At 39.6% G+C, this 19,440-nt stretch overlaps 1 protein-coding gene across 2 annotated transcripts in view; it reads right to left on the bottom strand.

Annotated features, from left to right (window-relative positions):
- The window catches only part of fancc (FA complementation group C), a 35,270-nt gene extending 33,307 nt beyond the window's left edge, over positions 1-1,963 (bottom strand). The window contains exons 1-2 of one of the 2 annotated variants that reach the window (XM_061038778.1): positions 1,817-1,963; positions 1,576-1,626 (exon numbers count right to left, since the gene is read on the bottom strand). The gene's annotated coding sequence lies outside the window, so the exon portion shown is untranslated. The remainder of the gene's footprint in view (positions 1-1,575; positions 1,627-1,816) is intronic. The other variant, XM_061038777.1, reaches the window with a different exon arrangement.
- Positions 1,964-19,440: the final 17,477 nt, after the last annotated feature.

Here is a 19,440-nt window from a genome sequence, read left to right as displayed (position 1 = left end):
TAGCAGACAATGTTACCAACAATCTTAATCAAGCATATTTACAGTAAGACACAGATCATTTATCAGCGTATGAGCAAACCCATGCCACACAGGCTAAAAGTTACGTATGTGTGTGTGCACATAAACACACTTGCAAGCAGCTCCGGTGTTTGCTGTCCACATTCTGGAGCAGGAACGAGATGTGACTGCTCAAATATTATCTTTGAAGATTTTTTTTTTTTAAACTAAGCTTGTTTACTTTGGGTAAGGGGCGAGTTTGCAGTTCAAATTATGAGATTGTTGACATTATTTTTCAGTTTAATCAAATCAGTTTAACATCACCTTTTGAAAAAATGTACCTCTGTGTGCTGCAGTATGTTTAAGAACACCTAGATCAGGGGTGGGCCACATGCGGCCCCCATCAACCCTCAACGTGGCCCTCAGGTTAATTTTTTACATATCAATTAATTGGAAACATGAAGAAAACATGACTAAATATGCCATGAAATCATGAAAACCAGAAATATGTCCATAATAATATTTGATCACTGGTATATGTTGAGTTAAATTTCAGACATAATCGACTGTCATCGTTTTTGGAAACTACAATTTGGCCCTCTGGCTGTGAGAATTAAATGAATGTGGCCCTTGCTGTGACCACAGTTGCCCATCCCTGACCTGGATTATAAAAGATTACTGTGAGGGTCGTGGCATCAACAGCCATAAAAGGGAGATTTATGTACAGCTAATTCCAGATAATACAATTATACATTTTTTGATAATTTTGCTTTCCCACAATCTTACATTCATCAAGAATCTTAAAGAATGGTAAATGGACTTGAGCTTATATAGCGCTTTTCTACTCAAAGAAAAGCGCTACTACTCAAAGCGCTTTTTACACCACATGTCACACCCACCCATTCACACCCTTTCACACACTGATGGTAGTGGTCGCTATGTAGTATCATCCATCAGAAGTAACTAATGCCATCGGGGTTAAGTGTCTTGCCCAAGGACACATCGGACACGTTGCCCGGCTGGGGATCGAACCCTCGACCTTCCGGTTGAGAGGCGGCAACTCTACCAACTGAGCCACAGCCGAAGAAAAGTGAAGAGAATTAACCAATGGAAATTAGGCATTACAAGGCAGGTGTACAGAAATGTTTGAGGAGTACATAATTACAATCTTTTACTGTAGGTACTTTGACTTTACTCAACCAACTCTTCCAGGATTTGGAGGAGCAGCTTGCATTATCTGACTACCTAAAGCAGGGATGGGCAACTTTGGTCACAGCAAGGGCCACATTCATTTAATTCTCACTGCCAGGGGGCCAAATTGTAGGATACAAAAAAACGATTACAGTCAATTATGTCTCAAATTTAACTCAACATGTACCAGTGATCAAATATTATTATGGACATACTTCTGGTTTTCATGATTTCATGGCAGATTTTGTCATGTTTTCTTCATGTTCCCAATTAATTGATATGTAAAAATTTACCTGAGGGCCACGTTGAGGGTTGATGGGGGCCGCATGTGGCCCCCGGGCCGCCAGTTGCCCACCCCTGCTTTAGTTAAAGGTTCAGGTGTAACACCTCGAACAGACCACAGGATGCCAGTGTTTCCTTCACTCAGCTACAGGTAGACTACACACGGATAAAGCATGTCAGTTCACTTTTTAATACAAACAAGTCAGACAGTCATTACAACTCTAATAACGTGATAATAATGATTAAACCTCTTCACCGAGTTTACTGTATTCCAGCTATTAGCTTGTTAGTTTATTAATCTACTGCCGTATGAATATTGGTATAGAAGCTTTAAATGTCGACTTACTTGTACACGGGTGGTGCAGACATCAAACTTAAATCTCCGCAGAGTAGAAGTCAGCTTTAGACATTCATTCTACATAATATCTTCAGACAAGAAGACAAACTTTTCGTTCCGTGATGTAAACAATCTGAAATTCCCTCTTCCCTCTAACTTCCGTGTATGGAAGAAGACGATTGGCTGGTAGTCGCCTGTTCTCCTCGCGCAAGACCTGCTGGGAAATTGAGTCATATGGCTGCAGGAGCGGTAAAAGGATGGATTTCTCCTACTGAGCAGCTACAAGCTGACACACAAATAGATGATATATCAGTTCTTTGGTTACCACTGTCAAAGAAGGTTTCCACAGTGTGTCTGTCCACGACTACACTGTTTAATTTAGTTGAATAGTTAATGCTTTCAGTTGGAAAAAGTATGACAAGACATGTTTTAGGCATACAAAACACACAGGCAATATCTAAATACTATAGTAGCCTAATACAAATTATTACATCAAATGAAAAATGATTCAAAAAGAAAAATAATAAGGAGAATAAAAGTTACCGTTCTGCGTAAGATAACGATAAATAGTCTTAAATCTTGCTTTTTTAAAAATGAATCAAGAATTAACACAAATTAATTAATTTAGACTTAATTTAAACAAATGTCATGTTCTTTGCTTACACAATATTTGGTATAGAAATGAAGACTGTTTTGTCAAAAAGTATGAATACATTTTTTAAGTATATTTTTGCCGTAATGTAGTGGAAGTACAATTCTTTGACAAAAAAACACAACAAACAGGTGACCACAAAGTTGAATCCCCTTAAAGGTTTAATCCCTTTATTTTCCTACTTACGTATATGAAAAGCTCATTCTGAAAAGACTGTTATTTTTTGATAGTTGTTGATAAAATGTTGTACAATTCATTAAAAAGACAATCTGTAGGTAAGTTGACCATGTATGCTTTGTCCACTGAGCATAATCAGATCATGCATTCCATCTATTAATGTAAATGTTTTTCATGTGTTCAGTTGGACTTATCTAACCTGCCTTGACGAGAAACCTGTCACCAACTCATTAACAGTTCAGGGGTTAAAAGGACTTAGGAAATGCTTGGAACAAAGACCATGCTGTATGTGTAAAAGTGTGTGCTAAACGTGCAGGTGTGACCACTTTTGCAAATGTACACCTTTCTCTGCATATGCTTATGTTCTCATCTGTGTGTATATGTGTGTGTGTGTGTGTCATGCACTTTCAGGGGTGAGAGTCCAGAGGGTAAAGCACAGTGCATACCTTGGCCAGGAATTCAGGGGTCCGGAGCCTGTCCCTCTGGAACCCAAAGCAAACTTTGAGGAGTTCTCGGCCTGCATGGCTTGAACTGACAAATCACCCAGAGGCTCCAGCCAGACCCTGAGCGGCCCAGCACACACACTGCACCAGGAAACGGTTGTTTAAACATACGTAATGTCATATGTGTGAGTTTGTGCATGTGCATGAGTGTGGGCTTGTGGGCATGCATGCTTGCATGAGAAATAGGTTATATGCAGATAACATGTGCACACACATACACAGTTTGACTTTATGTCTTAATTATGTCCTTCTTCTTGTGCATGTGCCTGAGTGTGGTCAGATGTGGTGGTGGCTGTTAATGCGTGCCTTTACCACTTGAATGCCGCTCAATATACACGTACGAGACATGGTATGCGTATGTGCGCACAGTTTGAATGTTGCAGTGAAGCAGTCTGTAGGATGGGGAATGTGTTTAAAGTGGTTCAGTGGCAGAATTTCTGTGGTAGGAAAGTCCGGGTCTGCATGTGTGTGTGTGTGTGTGTGTGTATGTGGGTGTGTACACAGGTGTGTGCACTTTATGTGTGTGTTTGATTTTGGCCTGTTTCCCCATATTTGATGCTTGTGGCCTGATTCCTAGAACATGGAAACAGTCTGTACAAGAGTCTTGAAGGTGCAACATCATTTTTCTTCTAGTCTAGTTTCCCTTGAAAGTATATTTCATCATATCTACTTACAAGTGTAAGAAGTCAGTATTAGTTATCTTAGACTTAAGCCATGACTGCTTTGCTATTCTTGATTCAAAGGATACTGAAAATAATTATGCAATTTGTAACATCCCCTGCCAATAATAATCACGTCAAGACAATAAAAATTTACACTTAATTTCACATTACTGTACATTTTACCCCCCGAAAAACAAAAAAATATCCAGTGAAGGCAGGAGTTGAAACCATAAGACACTTGACAAGGCTCACCATCATCTCCACCCTAGATGTACCAGAGCGAGGTCTCTCCACATGCATGGTGCTGTGTGTGTGTGTGTGTGTGTGTGTGTGTGTGTGTGTGTGTGTGTGTGTGTGTGTGTGTGTGTGTGTGTGTGTGTGTGTGTGTGTGTGTGTGTGTGTGTGTGTGTGTGTGTGTGTGTGTGTGTGTGTGTGTGTGTGTGTGTGTGTGTGTGTGTGTGTGTGTGTGTGTGTGTGTGTGTGTGTGTGTGTGTGTGTTTGTGTTTGTGTGTGTGTGTGTGTGTGTGCATCAGTGAGTGAGTCTCAGTCTTGTAAAAACATCAGCATATGGGTTTGGAACAAGGTCCCTGGCAAAACTTGAAAAAAAAGAGAGAGAGGAGGAAAGAAAAAACATGGCAAAAGAACTAGAGAGAAAGAGAGAGAGAGAGAGAGAGAGAGAGAGAGGTTTGATGCCCAAAGTGGAAACCCACACACTGATGGTTTTGTGTGTGTATGAATGTGTCTTTGCGTGTGTGTGTGTGTGTGTGTGTGTGTGTGTGTGTTTGTCCTTGAGGATGTGTGGGTGTCTTGCATGGGCGCACATATGGAAGCTAGGAGAAATTTAGTGTAAACCACGTGTGTTTTTACTGTACTGCTACTCTGTGATTATTACAGAGCCAAGAGACGGTTTGTCACGCAGTAGGGCAGCAACTCATCCATATGTGTGTGTGCGTGTGTGTGTGTGTGTATTTAAAAGTGCATATGGGTAAATGCTTAGAGTGCAGGTCTGATAACAGCCAGCAATTTATAATTGCCAGCTGGATGAATCTACCAGCATGCAATTGGTTCAATGACCAGAACTGTTCATTACTTTAAAATAAACAGAATAATTGACTTTACAAATTAGCATAACATTTGACTAAACTTAAAGGGACAAACACTGACTATTAGTGACAAGGCTATTCATTTTAAAAAGTTCAACTTTAAAAAGGCTCAGATGGTAATAAGCATTACTTCTTTATCTCAAAATACACACCATTTTTATTCTTTGACTCTTGAACTCACAGGTGCTTCTTTTCCCTCCTTGTATCCATTTAGGTCAACATGAAAGCACATCATTGTCACTTTAAGGCCAAAATCATCACAAGAGTTGTTGCAAGATTATAATCTGAAAAATTATAGATCCAACCCTTGCCCCATACAATGAAGAAAAACGCGACCATATATAGATTTTGGAAGGGAAGTCAAAGCCTGCGATGGCTCATTTCTGAAGTATTTGTGTTTTTTGACCTTGTGGTTTGGCCAGAAAGTGATGGAGCCTGGTGGAGAGCTTGGGTATCAGTCTATGGAGTTTATCCCGGGCTAACAGACAGCAGGAGCAACACAGCTGCTGACAAATTTGCCAGTTCTGATCCAGACCAATCCTATTACCTGTTCTGGTCCAGGCCAAAGCCATTACCACCATGGTTCTTCCACTGTGGCCCAGTATGACCTGACACTTATCTGAGTGTACCCGATACTGATGTTCCTCTGGTTGATGCCCTGCACTGTGTGTGGGCTCTACTGCTGGCTACCACAGTAGGAATAAATGAACTCCATGATAAGCACTGTTAAGCTTAGCTTTCATGCTCTTTGTCGTGTTTTTCAATACCATAGATAGACTGTTTAAAACTTGGATGTAGTCTCAATGATGTCACCCATTGGTTTCTGAAGAGGCGTTATGGGCAGTCGGCGTATCGGAAATGTGGACACCTACTTTTAGATCAATCTAGAAACACGCAAAAAGGTGTTTAGCCTCGTGGCAAGCAGCGACAATACGTTCATCTGTCAGTCAATTCAGCCAGTCCCTCAATTGTACAAATATATGAATAAATCTTATGCTTATTATAGTTAAATCGGAAGAGTTATAAAAAAAATTCTACCCTTGTGCAATGTGTAGCAACTGGTAAAAAATGGTATTGATACCAACTTCTTTTTTTTTGTTTGGTAATAATGCTGTAAAAATTGTCATTTTAATATAAGACCTAATGGGGTGTACTTGCCTTTTGCAGCCAGCCTCAAGTGGACACCCGTGGAACTGCATTTTCTTTCTTCTGAATTAAGTAAATTTTTCATTTTCAACTCCGCAGGATATCCATTGCACAAAACTTTATTTTCCTTTGCATTTTTCATGCAGACACTTTCACACAGTTTTAACTATGAGACTTGAATTATTTTTTTATTTTTATTTTTTTTTTACAAATGTGAATGATTTTGTTTTTGAATGGTGTTAACCACAGAAGAGTGGAAAAAAGTATTTGGGCCACCCATTATGTGAAGCAGAAATTCATTTTTTTTTCATCACTCCACTGGTGAAAACTTGTATCTGATATGTTCAGTCTGATGAATCTTTGCGCACACTGTGATCTATTTTAATAACCTTTAAAAAAACGATACATGATAAGTGGGTTGTTATCTTCATCTCATTATTTCTGTCATTTTTCAAAAGTTGTCCAGTTTGCAACATGATTCATAGAAGAGTAAAGCATTAATCAGAGAGGGAACTGTAATGGATTATTATATCTCTTTTACTAACAAAGCATCCGACACACTCCTATTTGTCTTGATGATTAACCTTTATTGTGTCAATTCCAACTCTGTCTTCAATCCAATATTTTTTACTTTTAATTTTGGCATGGTCATCAACATATCTTTTTTCTTTTCAATGAAGGAACTTGATGGAAGATCATAAATGCTGTCGTAATCTTGATGGTATGCTCTGGTCTTCCTTGTGCCTTCTATCAAAAGACTCATTTATAATTGGGTAGACATCTGAAAACATAATGTGTAATCGATAACATATGTACAAGTGAAAGTCCATCGTTTATCATTTTTATCATGACAGTGTTTTGCTGCATTTTCCCAACAACACAATGTAACACTGCTGTTTTCAAATGTATTCCCTTTGAAAAAAAACGACCCTCACCTGCAGCGTGACTTGTTAAAAATGTGTGTTAAAGACGGCTGTTAGTGCCATTTAAAGCAAAAAAAATGAAATGTGAAGACACGATCGATGAGGCATTTCTTGGGTACCTTTTCTACTCAATAATACAGGGCAACAACTGAATGTAGTCCAAAGACATAACTTTTCCCAAAAAATGACAGTCTTTATAAATGTGACTTTTAATGACATTCATTATTGCCATAAGTCTGTGCTATCTGTTGTTGTTGTTCTGTTTGTTTGTCCCCATCACTCTCTCTCTTCCGGACTCTCCCTCTATCCCATTTTCCAAGCACTCTCACAGTTTTCAACACGTTTCTGGTTCTGCTCGAGGTTTCTGCCTGTTAAAATAAAATTTCTCCTTGCCACTGTTACTTTCTAAATGTTACAAAGTGTTTTCTGAAGGTGGATTAAGTTGGGTCTCTGTAACTAATATAATAAAGAGTACGGTTTACACCTTTTCTTTTCTTCTTCTACAGTGTCTTGAGATAACGTGTTATGAAATGACACAATACAAATTCAAATGGATTGATTGATTGTAGTCTATTTTCTTTTTTAAATGGCTTTACGATATACAGTAAATTTGTTTGAATTCTTGCAATGTGGCCTAGTGGTTGTAGAGCACCCCCTATGCACAGAGGCTGTAGTCCTTGATGCAGTGGCACGGTTAGAATCCGACCTCTGACTCCTTACTCCCAATTCGTTCCCCACTCTCTCTTTGTCGCTGGTTTCTGACTATCCACTGTACTATCTCTACAATAAAGACATAAAAAGCCCCAAATCCTTTAAAAGAAGAAAATCCTGCAGCATAACGTCGTGGTTGTGCAGTAAAACTACAACTTTTTAGGTTGGTGAAAGTAAAAAAATAACCAATTTTGTTATCCATGACAGAATTTCTAACTGGCTTTTGAAAAAAATACCACTTTTGATTTGTGAAAAAATACTTATTAAGCGTAAATCATTTCATCATGAAAGTGTGCACCGTAAAACACTTAACTATTGTTAATGGAAGTTAGACTGTTTATATTTTCTGATCACAGTTTAAAACATTCAATTCTCACCCTGACTCTACTTTTTTCTCTTCTGGATCAGCCAATAAAATCTTACTTATAAATAAAAAACTACAAAGCTTACTGTGCTCCACGGCTCTGGAGTGAACCTCACATCACACTCTGTAATTTTCAACAATAAAACAGACTTTTGTCTTTTTCAGGCTTCGTCCCGTGTTGAGAGCTTCTTGAGAACAACCAATAAAAAAGATTGTTGTTTCTTGAGCACATATATATATATTCTCTGTAATGTTCTGTTTTGTTTTTGTGGAGCTCAAGGGTCATCACGTTCATCCAGAATGACACAAAAGAAAATATACCCAAGTAGAAAATAAAAATGCAATACAGAGGCGCCTTAAAAGGAAATCATGTCTCAACTGCTTTATAATGTCTGGTGTGAGCAGTCACAGAAGATGAGTGTGAAATCCAGCCTAGAGGAGCAGATCTTACCTTACATAACCCCTCTTTACTTCTCTTGACATACGGAGCTCACTCATTGGTCTGTTAGTGCATATGAATGAGACTCCGAAACTTATATACAAACATGAATCTCCTAGTTATGTTTTTTCTCTCTCTCTCTCATGTACAGACACATGTGGTTGCAGGGACACACTTTTTATGGTGATTCCAGGCATTTTTAAAGCATGCTCCTTTATTGCTCTGAGAGGAAGCTGGGGATTGGCTGAGAGAGGGAGAGGTTCTGTGACCAATGTGAAACAGCACTGCATGCATAAGCTTGTACACACACACACACACACACACACACACACACATTTACTGTGAACCGTACAGACACAATTATTAAAACTGGAAAACATTCACATCTTTTACAAATATGAAATGGTTATTTTACACATAGCATAAATCACAGATTCTAGCTTGTTGTGTGTATATGTTACACAGGTTGATCTGGTACTCCTTCTTACATTTAAGACACAAGACCGCTACCTTCTATAATTTGTTAATCAACCACTAGGAAGTAAACATGTTCAGATTTATAGTTGCAATTAGTTAGTAGGAAAATCATTGCCAATAAAACTCAAGTAGCTACATCTAAGATCTTGCTTCTAATTGCCATTGCCAGATTTAAAAAAAAAAAAAAAAAATAGTCCACTGGTAGAATTACTGATTAAAAATGTTTCTTTTATAGTATTCTCTAGCTAAGTGAATGTCTAGTTTTGTGAATGCCAAATAGAGTTTTATAGATTCAGGAAAAAAGAGAACGGTCCACACACTGTTCAGCTCACAATGAGTAACTTTATTTTAAACAGGTTCAATGTTTCGATCCAAAAGATCTTCCTCAGGGAAGATGCAGGGACCAGACAAAAAACTAAGTTTGGTATCCTTATCCTTCACCAAACTTTCACTTTAACAGTCATTAGCACTGTTGGACTTCTCATCAAATGATCATAATTGCAGAGAAACGGACACTCTGTGAGAATCATTTCTATCTTTCTTGGGCCCCAACACAGTTTTCTTGTCCCTGTCACTCACTCATCATCCGAGTTCAGCATAGAGAAACTTGAACTGTATCCATTTTTGCCGTGACACGCTGTATCACACGCAAACCTTTAGGTGTATTCATACAATTGCATGCACCGCACAGTAACATACACACACATGCTTTCTATTAGTCCAGTAGATTGCAGGGAAATTGAGGGGGAGTCTTAAACACACACACATCCATCTATCTGCCCCTCTGTCCATGATAATTACACACTTCCTGCTCTCAAATCCTACGCCGACAACTTCCACTCCAATCAGGTCTCTGTTAAAGTTTAAAATGTGTGTTTATGTGTGAGTGTGTGTGCCTGTGCATGCGTGAGGGTGAAGTTTGCATTGGTTCATCAGTAGCGAAACAGATACCACCAAAAACTCTGAGTGAATATGTGACACGCATTGAGAAATGAAAGACAAGAACTCAGTGTTTTTTTACTTTTTTGAACTGTTTCAGATGTTCCTCTCTATGTGTGTGTGTCCTTGTAAGTGTAGCACTTTAGGAACTATTTTTGAGGACATTATTTTTAAGTGATTTTTCTTATTTTGCTGAAATAATGACTCAATAGATAATTCCAGGTGATAACAACATACAAAGCGATAGTTTGCGCACAAAAGTAACATGACAAAATGTCCACAGATAGAAATTGCATGATTCTATCAATGTCACCTTACAGACACAGCAGTAAAACAGTAAGTAAAAACAAGAACACAATCAACTACACAAATACAAAAACAAAAACAAAAACAAAAACAGTAAGAAGGGCGGGGTCAAACAGAATAAGATCATCAAAAAATGTGTGTTTTGAGCCGTGATTTGAAGGTGGGCAGAGAGTTACTGTCACGGATGGTTTGTGGGAGAGAGTTCCAGAGACTTCACAGGTGATGCAGGCAGCAGCCATGTTGGATTTCTGCTTGGGCTACTGGAGTTCCTCAGGGTTTTCTAGTTGGAGATCCGACTTCAGGAGGCGTTCCTGATGACACGTCCAACTGGCAACTCGGAATTTCCAACTTCCGAGATCAAATGGAACGCACCATTAATGCCACCCTCGCATTAGTCGGTGCCCCAGGTGGACCAGAAAGTCTGGCCGCACCCCGAATGTGTGCATCCAAACACTGCATCCCAACTTGCCTCTTGTACACCCATTCACACAGACACGTTCTGATGTCAGTGCAATGTATGGTGTTACCTTGATCATCAGGGGTAATTTGGGGTCCAGTGTGTTGCTCAATGGCTCTTTCCTATGCGGACAGGAAGAGCTTTGAGTCTGACCTGCTGAGCCCCTTGTAAAAAGAGCAGGAATGCAGGAATTCTACAGGGCATATTTGACTTTCTGGTTGTCTTGTGTGAAGATTTGACAGCATTTTTCAAACATGAGATTCAGATTTGGTAATATAGATTCTGTGTGTATGCATGAGTTGAGTCTTTATGTCTAAATGGACTAAAAACAAATAGGTTCCCATTACTGAGTTGATGAAATAAAGAAGAGATGTATCTTGAAATGGAATTAACATCTGAAAAAAAAACCTTCAAAGACCACCAGACAGAGGAGGTCAGTGTTCGGGATTATCGTTGACACCTATTCTATCATTTTCCGTGTCTGTTATTACAATATAAACTCATCCCCGTGTATTCACATCGGGCCTGAATGTGTTTCTCTCATATCTGTGTGTGTGTGTGTGTGTGTGTGTGTGTGTATATTGTCTGAGCATGTGGCGCGTTGATTCAGACTGAGCCTCCCTCTGGGGTCCTCAGAGCTCTCCTCCAGCCCTGTTTCTCATTAGGCATCTGTCATGGTGCCAGAATCAATAAGCACAGATGGAAGAGAAAAAAAAAAAATCTCTCCTCTTTGTGAATGGGCAGATCATTAGCAAATTCCAAAGTGTTTACCATCACCAACAAGGAAAGACCCTCCTGAACTTTACTGTACTTTAAGTAATTTGTACCACTTTTACTTCCTTTACGACCTACAGTTTTAAGCCCTCCTCTTAAGGACAAAGTGTTTGACATGTGAAATCATATGCTCCAGTTTTGTTTGGATTTGCAGAATCGTGTATTCGCTCAACACTCCCAGACACAGATGAAAATATTTAGCTGTGGTTTTCGTTCTGTCTCTCTCTCTCTCTCTCTTTCCCTCGTCACCCCCTTTTTGCATTTTCAGATGACACATCTGTTTCCATACATTGTTGCATGTTTTCTGGTGAAGAAAAACAACATAGTTTAAACAGAGAGGTGGGTGGTGTGTGTGTGTGTGTTCACTTTGGTGTGCGTGTGTGTGTGTGCGACGCACGCCACCAGGTCTACATTAAACAAAAGGAAGAAAGGATGACAGCGTCCAACCTTAGTTTGTCAACTTTAGTGTAAACGGCTGTACATCACGCTAACGTCTTACATGTGCTCGGCCCGAACGCAGCAGTCACACACAGCAGTAATGAAAACAAAAGAACGGAAAGAGGGAGTAGGGGTTGAGACAGATAAGGACAACGTCAACTGGAAAGTAAAGAAAATGACTTATTAAGGAGAAGTCTAATAGAGGTAGAATGTAAGTAAAGGAGGGTGGAAAGCAAAGGGCAGGATAAATGCTCCCAGTATTAACTGAAGAGGAGAGATTATGACAGGGCTTGGCATCGCTCCGTAGAACTCGTCTGTAACGCAAAGAAAGAGTGGGTGGGTTTTCCACCTCCACAGAATAAATGATGCGAGGGGAAATGGGAGTAAACAACATCAGTCATTATAATTACTCTCATACGGTTACTCCCATCCACCATCAACCATCCTGCTACCCCCTTCACTTTCTTCCTCACTCCATTTTCCATCTGTCTTTACTCCTAATTTTTTCTCCCCCTTCTCCTGTGACTTGATTACACCTCTTTCTTTATTTTCTCTTACCCTCTTTCTCTTTCAATCAAGTTCATTTACTACTTTCTTACTACGAAAAAACTTTTTTTTTCAGGGCCAAGATTTCAAGCTTGATTTGGGTGGTCTTAAATCTGCATCAAATAGAAGAAAATGAAGTTGTGAAATTTGGAGAAAATACTACAAATTACAGCACATCAGCATAACGGTTAGATTGTTGTCTGAATGCCGCAACAACAGCCACTAGTGATAATAATCTTGGGAAATATGTTGAGATCTCGGCTTCAGACTATGAGAGATACAATCTTGGCTCTGCTTTGGGACCACTCGTAGCAGAAGCCTTTGAATGCTGTTGAATGCATAATGAATCATATCATCTGTTTCTAAGAATTGGAAATCGTTCCGTCTCTGTCTTGGACCTCAGAGCAGCTTTTCTCCCCCTTTCTTCTCCACTCCCTCTTCCTCTTTCAGGATTCCTGGAGAGCTGTAGTAAGAAGTGAGTTCAACCAAAGCCTTGAAAGACACTACTAATGTTGTGTATGAATAAAAGGGTGCTTGGCCATTAAAATATTAATGATCCTAAAAATTGTATACATCCACTTTGGAATGCAACAATGAGTTGAAAATTGGTATTAAACATGTGGACAAGTAACATATAAAGGCCTAATTAAACAAAGAATTGCATAGCTTACACTAATTGAGAAAAAAGACAGTATTTAATTTACAAAGCACACTCAAATACTCCTCTGTGCACTACAGAGCAACTAGTGGTTCAGTGCACTAGTGCTGTTTTCACTTATTTAGATGAGCCATTATGTTACTATTTGGGGAAATATTGGCTCTCCCATTGATCTTATTGCAAAAACAGTCTAATTCACAAACAACACATCAACAGCACACGCAGATTGAACATTTTACGTCTGAATAGAGTTGGAGGGAACTGTGCCACAGAATTGGACCTTGGAGCTATTAGCGGCCATGACCCATTCTTAGTGAATTCCCCCTCTGAGCCTAGATTCATGAATCTGTAGCAGCACTTAAGTTAATACTAAGGTCAACAACATCTTTGCCGTCTCTAATATTTGGCAGGAATAGTGATAACAATATGCACCATCTCAGCCTAGCATGTCTGTTTGCTATACCTCAAGGACTGCACTTAAAACTGAACCTGTGTAGCCTCACTACCGTAGTTCCTCAGGGTTATGGTCTGGGTCCCCTGATGTTTTTTTTTTGTTTCGTATAGAAATTCAGATAATACTTACTACTTATTTTGGTCTGTACAAATCTCTGTGTTTCTGGCTGACATCTCTCAGTTGATGTCTGCATACTATGGCAATTTCTACCTTGAAAAGACTGAGCTGTGACCTTTCCAGGCATGGTCCAACCAATCCTTTCCCTCCCCATTATTCAAATAGAATTATGTGATGTCCTTGAGCTTGCTGCAAGATCCAATGAGTATCTGTCCTTTAGTGAATACATCACTGCTACAGCTTGTACCAGCAAATTCTTTCACCACAATATCAGGAGGAAACATCTGCTGCACCTCTGTAGCTCATCCAGGATACAGCCATCACGCTGGTTTCCAGTCTGACCGAGTTTTCCCAAAATACAAAAAATCTTCTGCACTGCCTTCCATTGGTTGCATGAAATCAACCCAAGACACTGGTACTTCAACTTTATGTTCACAATATGATCAAATCCTACAACTCATTCTGATCACTAATCTGCGACTGATGATCTGCTTGATACCCCCTCAAGTGGAACCCTGCTGCTTCTCAATGACATCTTGTTTGATGTCCTGACTCAAGAGAGGTACAAGTTTCCATTTTCAACAGCAGAAACTCTGCACACCTTTGGTTGTTGTCTAAAAAACTGACTTGCTTGGTTTCCAGTGTACCTTGGTCCACAGTACAAAGAAATAACTCTATCTGAGCCATTCTCTTATTATTTCTAAATAAAGCACTTGGAGCTTTTATGCATATTTGATGAGGCTCCAAAGTTCTTGTAATTGTTGTGTTTTGTCCAAGTTGCTTTGGAATAAAGCTCTTGCTGAATCAAGTTATGTAATGTATCATTTACTAATTTGCACTAAACACAAATTACAATGGAGGCTTTGGATCAAAGGGTGAACCAACCAACCAAAAGACTAACATTGCCATCCTTGGAGTGAATCCATGGCAAAACAAAACTGACAGGATGTATTAAGGTAGCAGAAATGTTGTCAAAGCATTAAACGGAGGAGTTTTAACTGGTAATTAAACAGATTGAAAGTTATTCTGATGCCACTATTTGACCATCAAAAGATAACAAGATAACTATGATCGACAAGATCAACTATTTCCATGAAATTTGTAGCCTGAAACAGCTGCTGCAGGCTTGGTGTCAGGCGGAGTATGTGACAGTATCCTGCTACACACCCTTCATTTTAATGTACTTTAGGTTTAGATCTTAAAAGATAGCAGATCTTTTGTTTAAATCACTACTTACACATATACAGGACGAAATCAAAGAGATAAGACGTACTGCTATGTCCACAGGGGGGCACCAAAATCAACACAAACAGAAAATTTTCTCACAGGCGCTTTAAAGTATGAAATTATACCCTATAAGCAAGTAATTGTATATTTTTTACGTCATGGATTACATAGCAGTAACACATTTGAAAACCTTCTCTGAACAGCTTGTACAATTGATATTTTTTACAGTCCATCTTCCAATAACTCTATTTGATATTAAAAGACTGAATTCATTCTTTAATCCATCCAGACACAACAACTGTGAGCAATTTAGAAAAGAGAGATAGGGGTTATGAAGAGAAGACAGTTTTTGGAGTCCCTTGTCAACTAACAAATTTACGCTCAGAATTTGGCTCCGACAACCAAGCTTCTCTCCAACATGTCAAACAAATACCCAGCATATTTCTCACATGTCATTCTCATAAAGGCTGTTTTTTTTTTTTTTTTTTTTACATATATACACCAATGCAGTGTGCGGAACAACACTTTAATACAGCTTATGTAAGACTTGCCACTGGGGATTTAGATTTCAAATTCTTCTGGATCGGTTTTGTAGGAAAAGTGCACTCCCTCTTTGAGAGACAAAACAGCCAGCCAAGTCAATCTGGTCCCTGGGTGGGAACTGAACACTATCACTAACACCCACCCACTCAAAGCCACCCACCTCGAGACGGCTGACAGAAGACAACAGAATATAAAAGAACAGAAAAGAAATTTGCTTTTTAATGATGATAGAGTCTCTGTAGAGAAATGCTTGGGCATGCTACCGTTGTATTTTTTCTGCTGTAAAGGAATTTGCTCTGATATTTCAAAAGTAAGGAGTTAAATGCAAAAAATGATACTGTTGCTACATAAATAACCAACACGAAACCCCCAACCAGTTTGGGGTGTCCAAGGGATTTCATTTACTTTAGATGGAGCCATGCTAGTTTCCACCTCCACTTTTTATGCTAAGCTAAGCTATGGTGATTATACAACCCAAGTTGACCCGGACCGTCCCATTTTTAAGATCTGTGTGCCGAGTCCCCACAAATATCCATAAAACATTAACATGTCCCATTTTTAATCAGTCCCTGTCCCAGTTTAAACCCATTAAAATAACAAAATAATACACAATTCTTGCAACACTGATTATATGTCGATCAATGTCATTGTCGAGGCTGTTGCTGTTTTAACCAATAGAAAAACATCACCAATGCACCATGAGTCAAAGTTCAATACTGATTTTTCAATCAGTCTCATGGTTGCAGCTAGCCTATCTTACTTACTTGCTGCATAATGGCAATAGGCAAGCTTGTCCAAAAGGAAGTCAGTGTTTTCTCCTTCATTTTAAAAGTTACAGAGAATGAATATGCTGTGATTTGCACAAACTGCAGGTGTCCATTTTTAGTCACCCATCGTGAAAATGCAGACATACAAAGCCATAAGAAGATGAGCAACCCAAACGGTGGGTACAGACTGGAAGTAGAACTGTCACGACCTACTTCGGTAAGGAAAACGCCAGTGACCACCAACTTGAACGGGCACCTTCACCTTCTACCTCGTGTGATCAGCACACGTCACCGACCTGTGGATCGATGAATGTGGGTTTGCGACAAAATTCAAGTGTTCCGATTTGGAGTAGTGGAAAATATGGTCACCCAATAAGCATTCTTGTCACCTGGTCCTAACTTCATATATACCTCACAGATAAGAGTGTTTTATCTCTTCAACTTAATCACTTTAAGGGAGCTAACATATTTTTTCTTAAAATATAACAAAAAACTGAAGCTTGCCTATTAACCATAATAAAGTCGAATGGATTTCTAAGCATTACTAATAAAAGTGCAAATTAAAACAATCTGCAGAAGAAGCTGGCAATAGTTCTTTGACTACTTCTTATTGGAAATTCACAAGAAAATGGGAAATAAAGTTAAGGAAGCCATGGAGACAGAATGAACATGGACTGAACATGTAGCACTAGGCAGAGGTAAAAAACTGGCGAACGTGTTCCACACACAGAGTGAGTGCTTGGCTGCCCTCGCGGTTCTGGAAATATAATCTTTAGAAACATAGAAAATCGTAACTCTGCTCTGGGTTGTCAGAAGAGGGAACTGGGCCCCAAATCGGCCTGATTATCTTATTGTGTGCACCCCACTTTAATGTGAAGCACTGTCATTCATTCATTCATTGTGACTCAAGTCTGGTTTACAGTATCTTTGACATTTTGTCAATCTGGCAACAAACCATGTTCACATGTTGTTTGACAGACACACAGAAACAAATCTGCCGTTGAAAGGTTTTTAAGGTGTCAGTTAGAAAACCATATCTGTCTGGATCTATAATCACATCAACACACCATGTGATCCCTTCTGCAGATTTATTCTTAAACCTCGCTTTTTTTAAAGAATGTAAATCTGTCCCTCGGTCTGGCAGGAGTGCGTGTGTATGTTTGTGTGTGTCCCAAGCAGTCATGTCAACAGAGCAATCATTCATGTAGCTGAGAGTGTACACCCAAAGGATTAAACTCTGCCGGCAGGTGATGATGGACAAGCCTTTCGGGGAAGTAGTGAGCGATGGTAAGAGGGAGAGGGAGGGACAGATGAAATGAAAAAAAAATGGCTTGAACAGAGGAATTAATAGTTTCTTTTTGTAGGACTCCCCTGCAGTGTTCGCACATGTATTTCTGAGATTAGAAAGCAAGGACAATAAAAACACAGATGAATGAAATGAGGAAGAATGGAAAAAAAGCATTGCTGTGTGTGGTGTGTTTCTGCTCCATTGTCACGCAGTCTGGGCAGAGAGCCATGGCAGTGCTGTCAATTAGTGTAGAAGAGAAGGACCCTCTTAATTGCCGTCTCCCTCTTACTTTTTGGTTCTCCCTCCATCTTTCTCTCCCTTTTTTTCTGGGGGACAGGTACAGGAAACACTCAATATATAAACCACCTAGGTCTCGTTAGCGACAATGAAGGGCTCCTCAATATGTGAAGTTCTACCTCTGAGGGCAAATCCAAGTGTGTGTGCATGGGTCTATAGGCTAGAGGTGAAAGGGGCTAAAGGGTAAGGGAGGGCAAAAGGAGGGGGTGTGTTTGTGCTTTGACCTTGGGTCCCCCATTTATGGAGGGAGGGCTGGTTATGGAGACCTAAAGGACATGAGAGCTTTATGAACCGTATCGACCACAAACAACCATGGTATGGTCACAGATTTTGGACCTTTTCTAACATGTTTTGCAGTTATCCATGTGCCATTTTACAATCTACGCATCTGTCTCTGCAAGCCTGTTGCTTGTACTCATCAAGGGACAGACTAAAAATGTCAAGTCCAGTTAGAAGAGTTCAAAACATGAAAGAAAACATCCTGCCACCCAGCTTCCCAAACACACCCTGTCATTTGTAAGATGTCAGCCTTCCTCTTCGCCCTGTTTGGACAACTCACTGCAGAGTAGTGAGCCTTTATTGGCTTTAAAAGATAATGACATGCCTACTGCCTGGCTCAAACCACAGACCCAGGGTCGGGGAGTTCTTCAGACTCCTTTAGGTTCACATTGAGTTTGCGTCTTTGGAAAACTGATTCCTTTTTGTGGCAAAAAGGACGTAGCAGGATGTTTTCCTACAAAAACATCTGCATTTAAGAATGATGTGGCAATTTAGAAGACTTGGTTAAATTTTGATCAAAGTGCTTTAGTTGCACGGGCTTTTCGAGTATCTAAGAATTTCACTTACAACTATCAAGTATGAGAATTAATAGCTGCCACCCATGCAGTTGACAAAGCTCTCTCCCACTCTCACCATCAGGGCAGCAAGCTCAAGGCCACATGCCCTTTTTCATTACTCGAAACAGGCCAGCTGTATTGTAACTACAACCAATTTCCTTGCAGTCTATAAAGCTGTCAATCAAAATCATACCGAACAGGGAGTGGAGGTGGGGGGGCTGTTGGGGAGGGCTGCATGGCTCCAGACCAGATGTCAGAGTTTTATACTGCAGGACACCATGGAGGGAGGGAGGGAGGGGAGGCGGGAGAAGGGAGGTCATGTTTACCTGCAGCTTTGCTTAATAGCGGATACCAGAAATATTTTAACTTGCATTGAGATGAACAGCATTGCTATAACTTCAACAAAAGGAGAAGAAAAACAATACCTTTTATTAAAACTAATGAAAGAGCCTGACGGAAGTTGTTAATGAAGACTTAGGTAGAATTTTAATTAGGAATTACTCTTCTGAAAGCCTAAGAAAAGAGTCTGCTAATATGAATCTACCACAAGCAGCCTGTTAGCTTAGCGCCTAGTCTAAACAGCTTGGAAAGATCTAGCTTTGTAAAGTATCAATGTTCATATTGAAAAATTATTAATCTCAATATGCAAATATAAGACCTGTTTTTACACGACGTAATCTCAGGAATCAACAAACTGGATGATGCATTTAAAGAAATTAACTTTGAAAGGTTGACTGATTTTTTTTTTTCAAACAGCGCACCGGTGAGCTTCTCTAGCTTCCAGTCTTCATTCTAAGCTAGGCTAACAAGATGCTGTTAGCTACAATGC

The sequence above is a fragment of the Labrus mixtus genome, chromosome 5, assembly GCF_963584025.1.
Source record: "Labrus mixtus chromosome 5, fLabMix1.1, whole genome shotgun sequence".
In the NCBI taxonomy this organism is placed as follows: domain Eukaryota; kingdom Metazoa; phylum Chordata; class Actinopteri; order Labriformes; family Labridae; genus Labrus; species Labrus mixtus.
Note: the sequence above shows the minus strand (reverse complement) of the source record. Positions and strands in the feature narration are given on the sequence as shown.